This window comes from Apium graveolens, chromosome 1 (genome assembly GCF_009905375.1).
Source record: "Apium graveolens cultivar Ventura chromosome 1, ASM990537v1, whole genome shotgun sequence".
Taxonomy (NCBI): domain Eukaryota; kingdom Viridiplantae; phylum Streptophyta; class Magnoliopsida; order Apiales; family Apiaceae; genus Apium; species Apium graveolens.
The window spans coordinates 97,144,751-97,158,204 of NC_133647.1; the positions used below are offsets into that span (position 1 = coordinate 97,144,751).

The 13,454-nt window shown below is 39.4% G+C and overlaps 1 pseudogene; it reads right to left on the bottom strand.

Annotated features, from left to right (window-relative positions):
- Positions 1-283: 283 nt before the first annotated feature.
- LOC141689742 (cysteine-rich receptor-like protein kinase 3) lies at positions 284-12,801 on the bottom strand (annotated as a pseudogene).
- Between the last annotated feature and the right edge of the window lie 653 nt (positions 12,802-13,454).

Genomic DNA, 13,454 nt, shown 5'->3' on the forward strand with positions numbered 1-13,454 from the left:
TGTGTGTGCATGAGATTGGGGTCGGTTGGATTATTGAATCAATACAGGTTACACATGAGTGAAGGATGGCGTGACGACCCAGATTCCTGACCCTATATTTGGGGGCATTACATCGGAGATTAAATATCTTTTTTGCCCTCCGATTTTTTACTGTGACGGTAAAAAGAGCAAAATGTACATATTTTGGGGGTCAAAGGGTACAGTCGGGGGGTTATGAGTACAAATACATATACTTTAAGGGCCAAAATATTAATAAGCCTTAGAATTATGTACATATTGTTCTCTAACTAGAATAACGTGGGTTTTCTAGTGATTTTTGCTGGAAGGAAATGTCAATTATAAGAAAAACAACTACCTCTGACATTGCTGGCCTCACAGAAGTTGGTGACCGAATGCACATCAAAGAAATATCTATGATCTTCTTAGCAGTACTGATGATACTTTTGTTTGGATATAAAGTCTCGTCGATCAAGTCTGAGTGCATGTCATTTTCGTACAAATTACATGCATGTAAATTACCATATCCAAAGTATTTAGCATATAACCAGATTGTATGAGTGTTCTTAGGGGAACGATTCAACTTTTCACATTTAATTTTTATGTATGTCAAGATGTGCAAGATTATTGGTGTGCCCAATACATGGGAATAACATGCATTCTAATTTGTGTACGTTCATTGCAAATTTTTCGAGTAATTTAGATAATGAAAAATGACTGAATATCTGTTAATGGTTACATTTCAAATGATAGTGTTGGAGATAAGCTGAACTATTGTGACTGAATATCCAAAAGTTTGAGCACTTAATCTTTTTAAAATCTATGCCGGGAGTGGTGTTGTTTCCTAATTCGGCCATGTTTTTTTGTTGGTGCAAGTTTGAGCTTTTATATTCTTCTTCTCCGCCTTAAGTAAATGCCCTGTTTCATTTGATGGGAGGTCATTATAACCTTTTCAAAGACTGTAGTGTTGGACCCGGGAATAAAGGCAAAAGAAAAAGGCCAATAGATAGAACTTTGATAGATAAGTTTGTAATAAAAAGCCCGATAAAGGCCCAATTAGGATATTAAGACTTTAATAGATAAGTTTGTAATAAAAAGCCCAATAGGGGCCCAATTGTAAAGGGAAAAGCCCATTAAAGACTCCCTATAAATATAGACTAATTGCCCTACTTGAAGGAGGTTGGAAAAATAAGTATCAATAAAGAGTATTGTTCCTCACATAAATATGGCTCATATTTAGGGTCATCATTTGGCACTAGAAGGAGCTCTTAAATTTGATACTCCAACATGATTATTGAAGAAGCAGATCCAGAAAAATGTGCAAACACTACTGAGATCCAAACTGTTCAAAAATCAGAGCTTGTTGCTCCAGCAGAAAATGATAAAGTACCGTCGACCCTCAAGCCAAGACGATTGTTTCCGATGGAGGAAAACCCCCCACCTGAGGGATCTCAGGCACAGAGATCACCAATCAAACATAAGAGGAGGGTCGTCAGGGATACTCGTTCTCGTGTTTTAACAGAAAAGGGAAAGCAGGTGCTCTCCAGTGATGCTAGATTATATTTACAAAAGTTGAAGCAGAAGAAGCTCTTATGAGAGAAAGAGACAGAGGGTGTAGAAGGTTCGGATGACGAACTTAAGATGCTAGAGGCTAAAACCCAAAGACTAGAGGTGAAGCTGCAGAAAATAAGGGAAATTCAACGTTTGCAGCAAGAGTTAAAACAAGCATCAATTAAGGAAGGTGGTGATGAGGAACTTGGTTATGTGGAGCTTTCGGAGGATGATGCGGATTACTATTATGATGAAGAGGAGGTTTCTACTGAGTCTATATATTCAAAACCCCGACGCCCCAAGACAGTCTCTTCAGGGGGAACTCCGCAAGGGTCGATGTCAACATATTCGATATCACAGGAGAAGTTCCTGAAAATGCAGGAAGATATGGCTCAGTTGCAAGACCTGGTTCGAACTCAATCGACGTTTGAAACCCCGGTGGAAAGCCCCCTCTCTCTCAGCATCAAAAAAGCTAAGATAGACGACTCTAAAAACCCCGACACTCGACCAATTTGATGGATCAACCGACCCATCGGGTTTCCTTAACACCTTTGATGGTCGAATGGCATTTTACGAACACTCAGAAGTCGCCTATTTCCAATTATTCTTTACATGCTTACAAGGCACAACCCTACGTTGGTATAACAATCTCCTATCTAGGTCAATCGACTCTTGGACTACATTGAAGTCTAAATTTCAGACAAGATTTTCAAGCAACTAAAAAGGGGGAAAAATCACGGCATCTTTGATTACGATGCGTAAAAGGCCTAGCGAATCCCTGAGAAGCTATTTAAGTCACTTTCGTCAAGCTATATCTGAGATAACAAACCTAGAGGAGCCTTTGGCGGTGAATTATTTAGCAGCAGGCATTGATTGAAGCCGACATGACATTTTACTAGAAGAACTCATAGAAAAACATCGCCAACATTTTCATGCGGCATTCCAAATTATTGAACACCGAATAACACTCCAAGAAGCAGTGGGTAGTATAAGATCTCTGTGACATTCTAGTTACAAGTATGACAGGTCAAGAACACATAGTCCCCGGACCCCGAGACCGCGAAGATATAACTCTAAATTCCCTCGACGTTCACCACCGAGAAGAGATGTTGGAAATGAAGAACATCGATCCCCGAGAGGTCAGGAATACCAGCGACGGTCTATTTCAGATAGAAAATGGCAGCCTCGTGACAGAAAAGATAAAGAGTTTACCAAACTCACAGTCGCAATGATCTTGGCAATCTTAAAGAAAAAACCTGACTTTCAACCCCCGAGGCCGATGAAGCCGAGTCGCCCTCCGAGTTCTCGGTACTGTGACTATCATGAAGATACGAGATACACTACACAACAATGATACCAACTAAGAAATCTCATTGAATCCAAAATTAAAAAAGGCCATTTCGTCCATTATATGGAAGGACAGGGCCAGACTCATCAAAGACAAGACGACAGAGTAGTCAATGTAATCTTCGGGGGTTATGCCGTCGAAGGCATGTCAAACAACTCTCGTAAGTCATACGCCCGAGAGGTGTGTAACGTTAATCCTCAATATCCCAAGAGATACAAACCATCTCCATCTCTCGTCATATCCTTCTCGGACGAGGATTATGCTCCACATATCATAAGAGGTCATCAAGATGCGCTGGTTATCACCGACAAAATCGGCACTAACACAGTAAAAAAGATCCTTGTCGATAATGGTAGTTCCGTTGACATCCTCTATCATCACGCCTTAGCGTGAATGGATACAGGGGATAGAAAGCTAGAAAATACCCATTCGCCTCTTTATGGCTTCACGGGTAATGAGGTAAAAGTGGTCGGAACAATTGACTTGTCGGTGCTTTTCGGCACGATACCTTGCCAAGTATGGAAAATAGTTAAGTTCTACATAATAAGTGCAAACTCAAGCCACAATGCCATACTAGGTCGAACGACAATCTCGGAATTGGAAGCCATTACGTCGATTCCCCATTTGAAGATGAAACTCCCGACGGAGTTTGGAGTGGGAGAGATGTGTGGGGACCAAGCGGTGTCAAGACAATGCTACTTTACTACCGTCATGCATAAGAAGCAAGATAATGAATCTCAATCTGTCAACGAAGTCATTCAGATAGACCCCAGTAGCATCATCGACATTCCCAGGGATCCCTTGTTCTCACCTGTTGGTGAAACAGTCGAGATTGCGATAGATGAGAATTCCCCTAGTAAAATGGTTAAAATTGGAAAAGATTTAAGTCCTCAGATAAGAGATGAATTAACAAGGTTGCTTCGGGAGTTCTCAAACATATTTGCATGGTCACCATCTGACATGCCTGGAATTCCAACCGACGTAGCGAGACACTCCTTGCACGTCGGCCGCCAAAAGAATCCTGTCAAGCAAAAGAGGCGCACATTCTCAGAAGAAAAGTGTCGAGCTATCGAAGAAGAGCTTGATCGGCTATTAGTGGCCCGTTTCATCGAGTCGGTGAAATTTCCTACATAGATTGCCAACGTTGTCCTGGTGAAGAAAAGTAATGGAAAATGGAGAATGTGTGTCGATTACTCCGACCTCAACAGAGCATGCCCTAAGGATTATTATCCTTTGCCGAATATAGATCAACTTATCGAAGCAACGGCTGGTCATGAACTGCTATCTTTCATGGACGCGTTCTCAGGATACAACCAAATCAGGATGGATAATCAAGATTGGGAACAAACGGCGTTTATCACACATCGAGGTGTCTTCGCATATCGGAACATGCCTTTTGGGTTAATCAACGTCGGTGCAACATTTCAGTGCATGATGGACGAAATATTTAAAAATCAGCTGGGTCGAAACCTTGAGATGTATGTCAACAATATGATAACAAAGTCAAAATTTTCAAGCGGTCATACCATCGACCTTCGAGAGACCTTAGAGAATGTTCATCGTAATAACATGCGATTGAACCCGTTAAAGTATTCTTTTGGCCTAACATCTAGAAAATTCTTAGTATTTCTTGTCTCCCAATGAGGGATCGAGGCTGACCCCTCACAAATAAAAGCCATATCTGAAATGAAAGACCCTTCGACCATTAAAGAGGTTCAACGTCTCACTGGTTGTATAGCGGCCCTTCGGCGTTTCATACCACAGGCCTCTAAAAAATGCAGTCCTTTTTTCAAGGTTATCAAAGAGGCTTCAAAGAACAAGAATTTAATATGGGATGATCAATGTAAAGAAAGCTTCGAAGCACTAAAAACTTTCCTGACAAGCCCACCAGTTTTAGCAAGAGCGTTGCCTCGTAAAGCTTTAAAGTGTACATCTCAGCCTCTGATGGGTCGGTAGCCTACATTTTGGTCAAAGATGTCGAAGGACGTGAAGCCCCAGTTTACTATGTCAGCCATACTCTGAAAGATGCAGAAACTCGTTATCCACATGTGGAGAAACTAGTTTATGCTCTCGTTGTAGCAAGCAGGAAGCTCCGTCACTACTTCCAAGGCCGTCTTATAAAAGTTATGACCGACCAACCCTTGAAGCGCATATTGCACAAACCGGATATGACAGGGCGTCTCGCCGCTTGGACGGTTGAACTTAGCCAGTTTCACATCGAATATCTACCCCAGAGTGCAGTGAAGTCCCAAATCCTAGCAGACTTTGTTGTAGAATGCAAATTTGACACACCTACAACTGAGGAAACACTTTTCCCACAGAAGGCTTAGACTCTTTATATTGATGGAGCCTCAACAACATCATCAGGGGGCGCATGTGTGATTTTAATAAGTCCAGAAGGCTTCAGAATACAACAAGCTTTAGAATTCTCATTTTCGGTAACAAACAATGTAGCCGAATACAAAGCTTTGTTAGCAGGACTACGCCTAGCGATTGAGTTGGAAGTGAAAATTTTACAAATATTTGGCGATTCTCAGCTTGTCGCCAAATAGTTACAAGGTGAGTTCAAGGCACACAATGCTCGAATATCGACATATTTGAATCTGGCCATGTCCCTGCTGGAGAAAGTTTCATCATGGACAATTAAGAACATCTGCAGGGAAGACAATCAATGGGTCGATGCCTTGTCCAAATTAGCATCTTCCGTCGTCGCAACGTTAGAGGCAATATATGTCGAGGAAAGAAGCGTTCCCTCTATTTATACGGATTCTCCGTCCCCCGACATGCTGAAAGTCAATGAAATCTCCTCTATTGCAGATTGGTGTCAACCTATTTTGGAGTACATCTTGCTAAACAAGCTGCCACAAGATAAGGGTGAAGCTAGAGCCATATCATACAAGGAAAAAAACTATTGTGTGCTAGAAAACAAATTATATTGACGAGGGCTCGTAGAGCCACTGCTTCGACGTTTAGGGCCAGAAGACTCTCACACGTCGATGGTTGAATTCCATGCTGGAATCTGTGGGGATCATTTAGGGGGTAAGAACTTAGCCCTTAAGATAGTGATGCAAGGTCTGTATTGGCCTACAATGCGAAGTGATTGTGAAAATTTTGTACAAAACTGTAAGTCATGTCAGTTATATGGATCAGTTTCTCATCAACCCTCGGTGGAAATGATTCCTGTCGTCAATCTGTGCGCTTTCTTTCAATGAGGCATAGACTTCGTGGGCCCTTTCCCAAAGTCCAAGAACCAAGCCCAGTACATTGTCGTGGCTGTCGACTATGCAACAAAATGGATCGAGGCACGACCCCTAGCCAAGATCCATGAGAAGGAGATGATTGAGTTTTTGATGGAATACATTGTGTTCAGATTTGGGGTAGCAAGAATCGTTGTAACTGATAATGGAACCCAATTTGTGGGAGAAAAATTAGCAGAAACACTTTCACAACTCATGAATCAAATCCTCGGTGGCATATCGCCAGGCCAACGGACAGGTCGAAGTGTCTAACCGGATAATCCTACAAGGGCTCAAGAAAAGGGTTGATGGATTACCAAGGCCATGGGTTGATGAATTGCCGAATGTACTCTGGTCGTATAGGATGACCCCTAGGAGTTCAACGGGTGTATCCCCTTTTAAAATGGCTTTTGGCTTGGAAGTTGATTCACCAGTCGAAGTATCTCTAAACTCCCCAAGGGTCGAGTATTTTGATGCTGAAGATCACGAGAAGGAATCCAGCTTCACAACGTTCTTATGGAAGAAGTCAGAGATGAGGCGTTAATGAGAGTCCTTCAACAACAAGCACGCACAATAGCTTACTTCAACAAGAAAGTAAAGGTTAAGCAGTTTTTGGTGGGGGATTTGGTCCTTCGAGAGTCGGCAGCATCCCAACCCACCATAACGGGAATATTCAAAGCCCCGTGGGAAGGACCTTATCAAGTGACAGGGGTCATTACACCAGGCACCTATCGTCTGTCGAAACTCAAGGGTATACCCATCAAGAACGCTTGGAATGCTATTCACTTGAAGAAATTTTATCAGTAGGCTAAGTTATTTGGATTGTGTAAGGGAAAACAAGAAAGTCGTCTGTTAGACTATAAAAATTAGTTTTAACAAAAAGGGGTTGATATGAGATCCCCGTTAAAGCATGAAATCTTCCCTTTTAATCTATCTATGGAAAATAGTTCTTATGAATAAGTTTTAAGTTCGAAAAGTTACAGAAATCAAACACTATTGCACAATCAATTCTGATTACCAAAAATCACAAAATTCAACACATAGCGAAAAACAAAAAAAGAGAGCCGCGTAAAAGTCATGAAACTTGAATACTGAAACAAAGTTCGACTTTTCCTTGCTTGTCACTACATCAAGTTTCTTTACTGCAATTATGTTTCCATTCGCTATAATTCCCTGTTTATGACATAAAAATTAGCTCCACAAAGTTAATCACATGTGTTTAGGTAAGTGGGAGACTGAACTCGCCTTGTAAACATCTCCAAAATCTCCTTCTCCTACTTTGTATTCTAAGCTAAAATTATTTGTTGTTGATTTTAAATCTTTACAATTGTACATAACTGCTCCCTGCAACTGGGTTACGCCTAACATATCACCTACAATACAAAGAAAACCAATTCATCAACAGATTGATATAAATCTGAAGATTTATGGATTCATTTATCTCATTTGAATGTATCAAAAGTTTGTGCAAAATATGGTTGTAGGTTAATATTTATCTCCTCTTTTAGCTTTCTTTGATTTTCTTAATAATCGATACCACAAAAGCAGGGCAAGCATAAGTGAAACAAGGCACAAACCACCAAATTAAACCCATAATAATAAAATAGTAAATCGTCATCTTCAGAAGAGATGATCAACGTAGCTCAAACATAACACAACCATAAAGTATTCAACTAAAGTAAATCACAATCCAAGAATTACATAGTCAACGACGCATCCCTCGCCTTCAGGGGTCGACGGGTGCTCCAACGACGTTATTCTCCTTAGGGTTAAAAACAGGCGAATTCTTTTCTTCGGAAGCATCAAGGAAAAACCAAGATAGAAATAACTTAACCATCATCTTAGAAAATAGATAGTCTTAAAGAAAGATTCAGGTAAAATAATGGATCTAAAGATTACACAATAAACGAGGCATCCCTCATCTTCAAGGGTCGATGGGGTCAACAGGGACTTCAGCTTCCTTATGCTCTGTAGCACAATCCTGTAACTAATCTTCAAAGCGATTCCCTGATACGTCGAAGCCCACAGATTCAAATCTCTTGAAGCACCGACCATATCCATCTCCCAAAGCCCCTGCGATGTCCTCTACCCCTTTTTTAACTTCTAACTTTAACCCATAATTTTCTTTCTCCAAAGCCTCGTACTTCCCACAGAGGCTGGATAGCTCGACATCCAAAGCTTCACGACGATTTGTCTCACTACTCAATGAGGTCTCCATGTTCTTTACTCGAGATCCACTTTCTCCAAACCTTTCTTAAGACGGTCATTATCAAGTTCAAGATCACTAATCTAAAAAATAAATCACGATAATTAGACATATAAAAGTATAAAGGCAGAATAATAAAATGAAAGAATATAAAAAAAATTAGCTTGTCATGGTTTGATAGCTTGAGCTCGCTTGGGATAACTTGACAACACGAGCCTTACCCTCAGCTAAGTCGGCTAAAAGTTTCTTCTTCTCATCCAACAACTGATCATGCTCCTCCTCGAGTCCTGAAGCAGGACTCCTACCATCATCAAGTTTATATTCCTCAAGAAGATGTAGGACATCAGATGGAAACTGATAGAGTAAAAGAAGCGAGGAAGTCAAAGATAAGTAAAACAAAAATAATTTCTTTTAAACCATCAAAGTCTAAACAGAAACAGGAAAGGTTACATACTCTTCCGGCCCGCCCCAAACAACAATCAACAAGCTCACCCCGCGATCTCTTTGCATATGCACTTGAATCTTGCGGGAGATTGAAAACACGAAATGCTCGAAGGGGGACGTTCGAACCCCCAGTCCATCTTTCAGACGGCCGAATCTCGACATGAATAATCTCCTTACTGGCCTCAGTATCAACTGTTGGAAGCAGAATTCCCCGATTAACAATTATTATTAATGCTTTATTTATACCACTTCCCGCAACATCCCTGAGAATTTTCTTACCTGCAACCTCTGGTGCATCAACAGCAACACTTCAGGACCTTTTCCGAGAAGGATTCCCAACCCCTTCAGAGACGACACGCTCGGAACCTCCCACGACCTTGTATCCTCGGTCGTCTAACAACTCAATTGAAAGCGTCTGTGAAGACGGATTCTCCTTTACCCTCGGAAGGTCGACAACTCCAACCCTAGATTTTTTGACCAACATCATCATAGCTTTATCCATCTCTACCAGCACCCCACTCTCTGACAACTTTTTCAAAGAACTTCCAGCAACTGAAATAGAAACAGACGGACAAAAAATATACAAATTCTATTAATAGGCATGGAGATAAAATAATAAATAAATAAATAAATATATATATATATATATATATAAGTGAAGAAAAGAAAAGAAGGGGATAACTTCAAAGAACAAATAATAACATCTTACGATAATGCCCTTCAAGAAACGTATAATCTTTTAAATCATTATGGGTAATAATAGGTCTTGACCCTTGAAACCCATCGAGGTACGCCGCATCATACTTATCAAGGTTGTTCAAGTAGTCGACGGTCGACTGCATCACCTTACGACAGGGTCTTACGAATTCTAAGTCCTTACCCCCGATGTAAACCCACTTTGGGTGATCTCCCGAGTTAGAAGATTTAACACTAACAACTTTGGGTCGTTTACTCTGGGTGTCAAAATAAACCTGACCGTTATGATATCGAATACAATAAATGGAGAAAAATAGTTTTACGGAAGGAATCCTATCCTTCTCATGACACAAAGCTATGAAACCACTAATTTGAGCCACCGAGTTAGGCGACAACTGTGCAATCCCACATCCTATAGCTTCGTACATCGCTAAGTGGAAGGGATGCATCGGGAGTCGAAGACCATACTCGAACATAATTAGTGGTATGCCGTGCATACCGAATTCCGGCATCACCCACATCCGCTCATCGGGGGCCAGAATACGCAACCTATATTCGTTCTTTAAATCAACCCAAGACTCTAATTTCATCATATTTAACCTATGGTTAGAAAAATGGCTTATGTAATCAAGGCTACTACCCCAGGGAAACTCAAAATGACCCAGTTCCAAACTCTCATGAAGAACTCTCTCTCTATACTCCAAAGTACGAGGACTTATGGGCGGAGATACCTTAGACGCCATCTTGATGCCAGAAAAGAGTTCATCTTCGTTCATAAAGTCGAATGATTTACATGTGTTTAAGTTCGGAATCTCTAAATTGTCTAAGTTTATGGCAGATTCTTCATCACCCTCTTCTAAAGGGCATTTTTTAGGATTGCGGAAAGGATTAGAAGAAACAGAATCTGGGTCAACCATGGAGATCGAAAAAGAAAAACGTGGTTAGATAACTAAGTAAAGGATTCAGACCCTCAAGACTCAAAGATGGAAAACCCAATTCGAACCTTAAATCTATGGACTTGAAGATTAAACTAAAATAAATACATTTAAGTTGTAGAGAACTTACAGGGGAAGTGGAGAAGGCGGAGAGAAAATGCAACTTCTTAAAATACTGCAGCACCCGTTTATTAAATGGGAAGGAAGATGAAGAGACTCCTCATATACATATATCCTAACAAAAATGTAGCATAAATAAAAATATGAATTTATAGAAAAATTTTAACTTTTTATTTTTTCTGTATCTTTTTTATGCTTATGCAGGTTGTAATTAGGGAATGAAGCAGCAAATCTAAAGATATTACGACAATATTCGTGGGGGACAAATGTTGGACTCGGGAATAAAGACAAAAGAAGAAGGCCTATAGATAGGACTTTGATAGATAAGTTTGTAATAAAAAGCCCAATAAAGGCCCAACTAGGATATTATGATATTAGGACTTTAATAGATAAGTTTATAATAAAAAGCCCAATAGGGGCCCAATTGTAAAGGGAAAAGCCCATTAAAGGCTCCCTATAAATATAAACTAATTGCCCTACTTGAAGGAGGTTGGAAAAATTAGTATCAATAAAGAGTCTTGTTCCTCACATAAACATGGCTCATATTTAGGGTCATCATGTAGAATATAAGAATTTGCTTAGATGTTCAAGGAGGGAACCTGCAGTGGAAGGCTCCATCATCAGATTGTTACACCTCCTGCCACTTACAATTTCAAGGCTAACAACACCGAAGCTGTAGGTATCAACTTTCTCAGACAGGTTTCCATGGATAGCATACTCCGGTGCTGTGTAACCCCTGGTAATTTATGACAGTCTCGTAAGAAATGTTATAAAATTTATGTATTTTGATTTTTCATACTACACCATTTAAATCAAATTTTGTGAGTTAAAACAGCATACTAAGATGACTTTAATCATCATTAACAAGCCTTGCCAACCCAAAATCTGCAATTTAGGGTTGGAAATCATCATCAAAGAATATGTTGTTTGATTTTATATCTCTATGTATGATACATACATAAAATTGTTCGTGAAGATACACAAGGCCCCGAGCTATGCCATTAATTATGTCAACACGTTATATTCGGCTTAGAGAACCCCTTTTTTCACCTTCCATACATGTCCTTTTAGGAACATGGTCTGAACTGGTATATCCATTGATATTTGGCATACATTAAGGTGATCGCACATGTATATTTAAAGAAAACTTGCCATATAGGAATGTATCCAATCTTCCGCTGACCATATATTCAAACACAAGACACAAGAAATAGCTCCGAATTCCGATCCCCGACAACTACAGCCTAATAAACGGATGATATTTTGGTGATTGACATTACTTACAAGCCTGATTTCACTTTCAAAATCTGCCTCGGCTTTGTTAGTAACTTTAGAATGCCCTGTAACGCGGAAAAATATTCATGCAGTAATGCATCAACATAAACGAGTAAAGTGAGAAATGATTGTAAATTCAAGATCACCTTGGATACATCTCCAAAACCTCCATCTCCAATTTTAGATTCTTCCCTAAAGCTCCTTGTTGCTGATTTCAAATCATTAAAACTGTATATGGTTTGCCCCCTCAACTTCGATAACCCTAATATGTAACCTTGTATAATGAAAACCAAGTTAAATACAGAAAATACTAATCATAAAGTTCCCTTCCATGTGTTGAGTATACAACAACGAAAGCAAAATCCAAAACGAATAAATAAGAACAAGAATATTAACGACAATCATACAAGACAAAGATTTACGTGGTTCGGAAATTCCTACTCCACAAACAACACTAATTTTGTATTGATCTCTCACAATTTTTTATGTTATAATTTTATAATTACATGAGTATTTATAAGAGAAGAAACTAGGCATAAATCAAAATTATAGTCCAAATCCGAAAAGTAGACTAATCCGTAAACTAATCCGTAAAATAATCTGAATCTGAAAAGTCTATTTTCACGGACTTTATTAATAAACTCTGCAAACCCAATAATCTTCCACTTGGAGTCTGGCCAATCTTCACTTCACTCTTGTAAGTCTAGTAAAATCAATTCTTCAATCAATAACTCTAACTAGTGCAGCGTCTTCTCATCAATCAATTCTGAAGGCCAATTGAAGCTACGCAAAGCTTCAACTTTTCATTCGTAACCACCTTAGTCAACATATCTGCAGGATTCTTCGAACCAAAGATTTTCTTCAAGGACAAAGTACCATTGCTTATCAACTCTCTTGTAAAGTGATATCTCAGCTGAATATGCTTCATCCTAGCATAAAATACAGGATTTTTTGCAAGATGAATAGCACTCTGACTGTCACTATACCAAGCATTGTCCGCCTGTTTCTTTCCCAACTCCTCAAGAAAATTCTTCAACCATCTCCTTGCTAGCTTCAGAGATAGCCATATATTTTACTTCGGTGGTTGAAAGAGCAACACTCTTTTGGAATCGAGACATCCAACTAACTGCGGTGCCACCCAAAGTGAAAATATAACCCGTTATACTTTTTCTTGTATCCAAACATCCCCCAAATCTGCATCAGAGAACCCTTCCAAGATAATATGTTTTTTACTGAAACATAGTGCAACCTTAGATGTGCCTTTTAAGTAGCGTAACAACCACTTGACTGCTTCCTAATTCTCTTTTCCTGGATTAGACATAAATTTGCTAACAACTCTCACTGCATGAGCAATGTATAGCCTTGTACACACCATAACATACATTAATCAGCCAATTGCATATGTATAAGGAACTTTAGCTATATCTTTCTTACCTTCATTCGTTTTAGGTAATTGTTTCTTTTTGAGATTAAAGTGACTCGCCAAAGGTGTGCTTCTGGTTTTTGCATACTGTTATCGGATTTAATTTCAACTTTTCTGATTTTTTCCATATTTGGTTTTTCTTATTAGATAATGATGGGTATGATATGTCAAGATCATATTATGTGTTTTAACATGTTCTTATGTGTTAATTGAGCATGGTGGA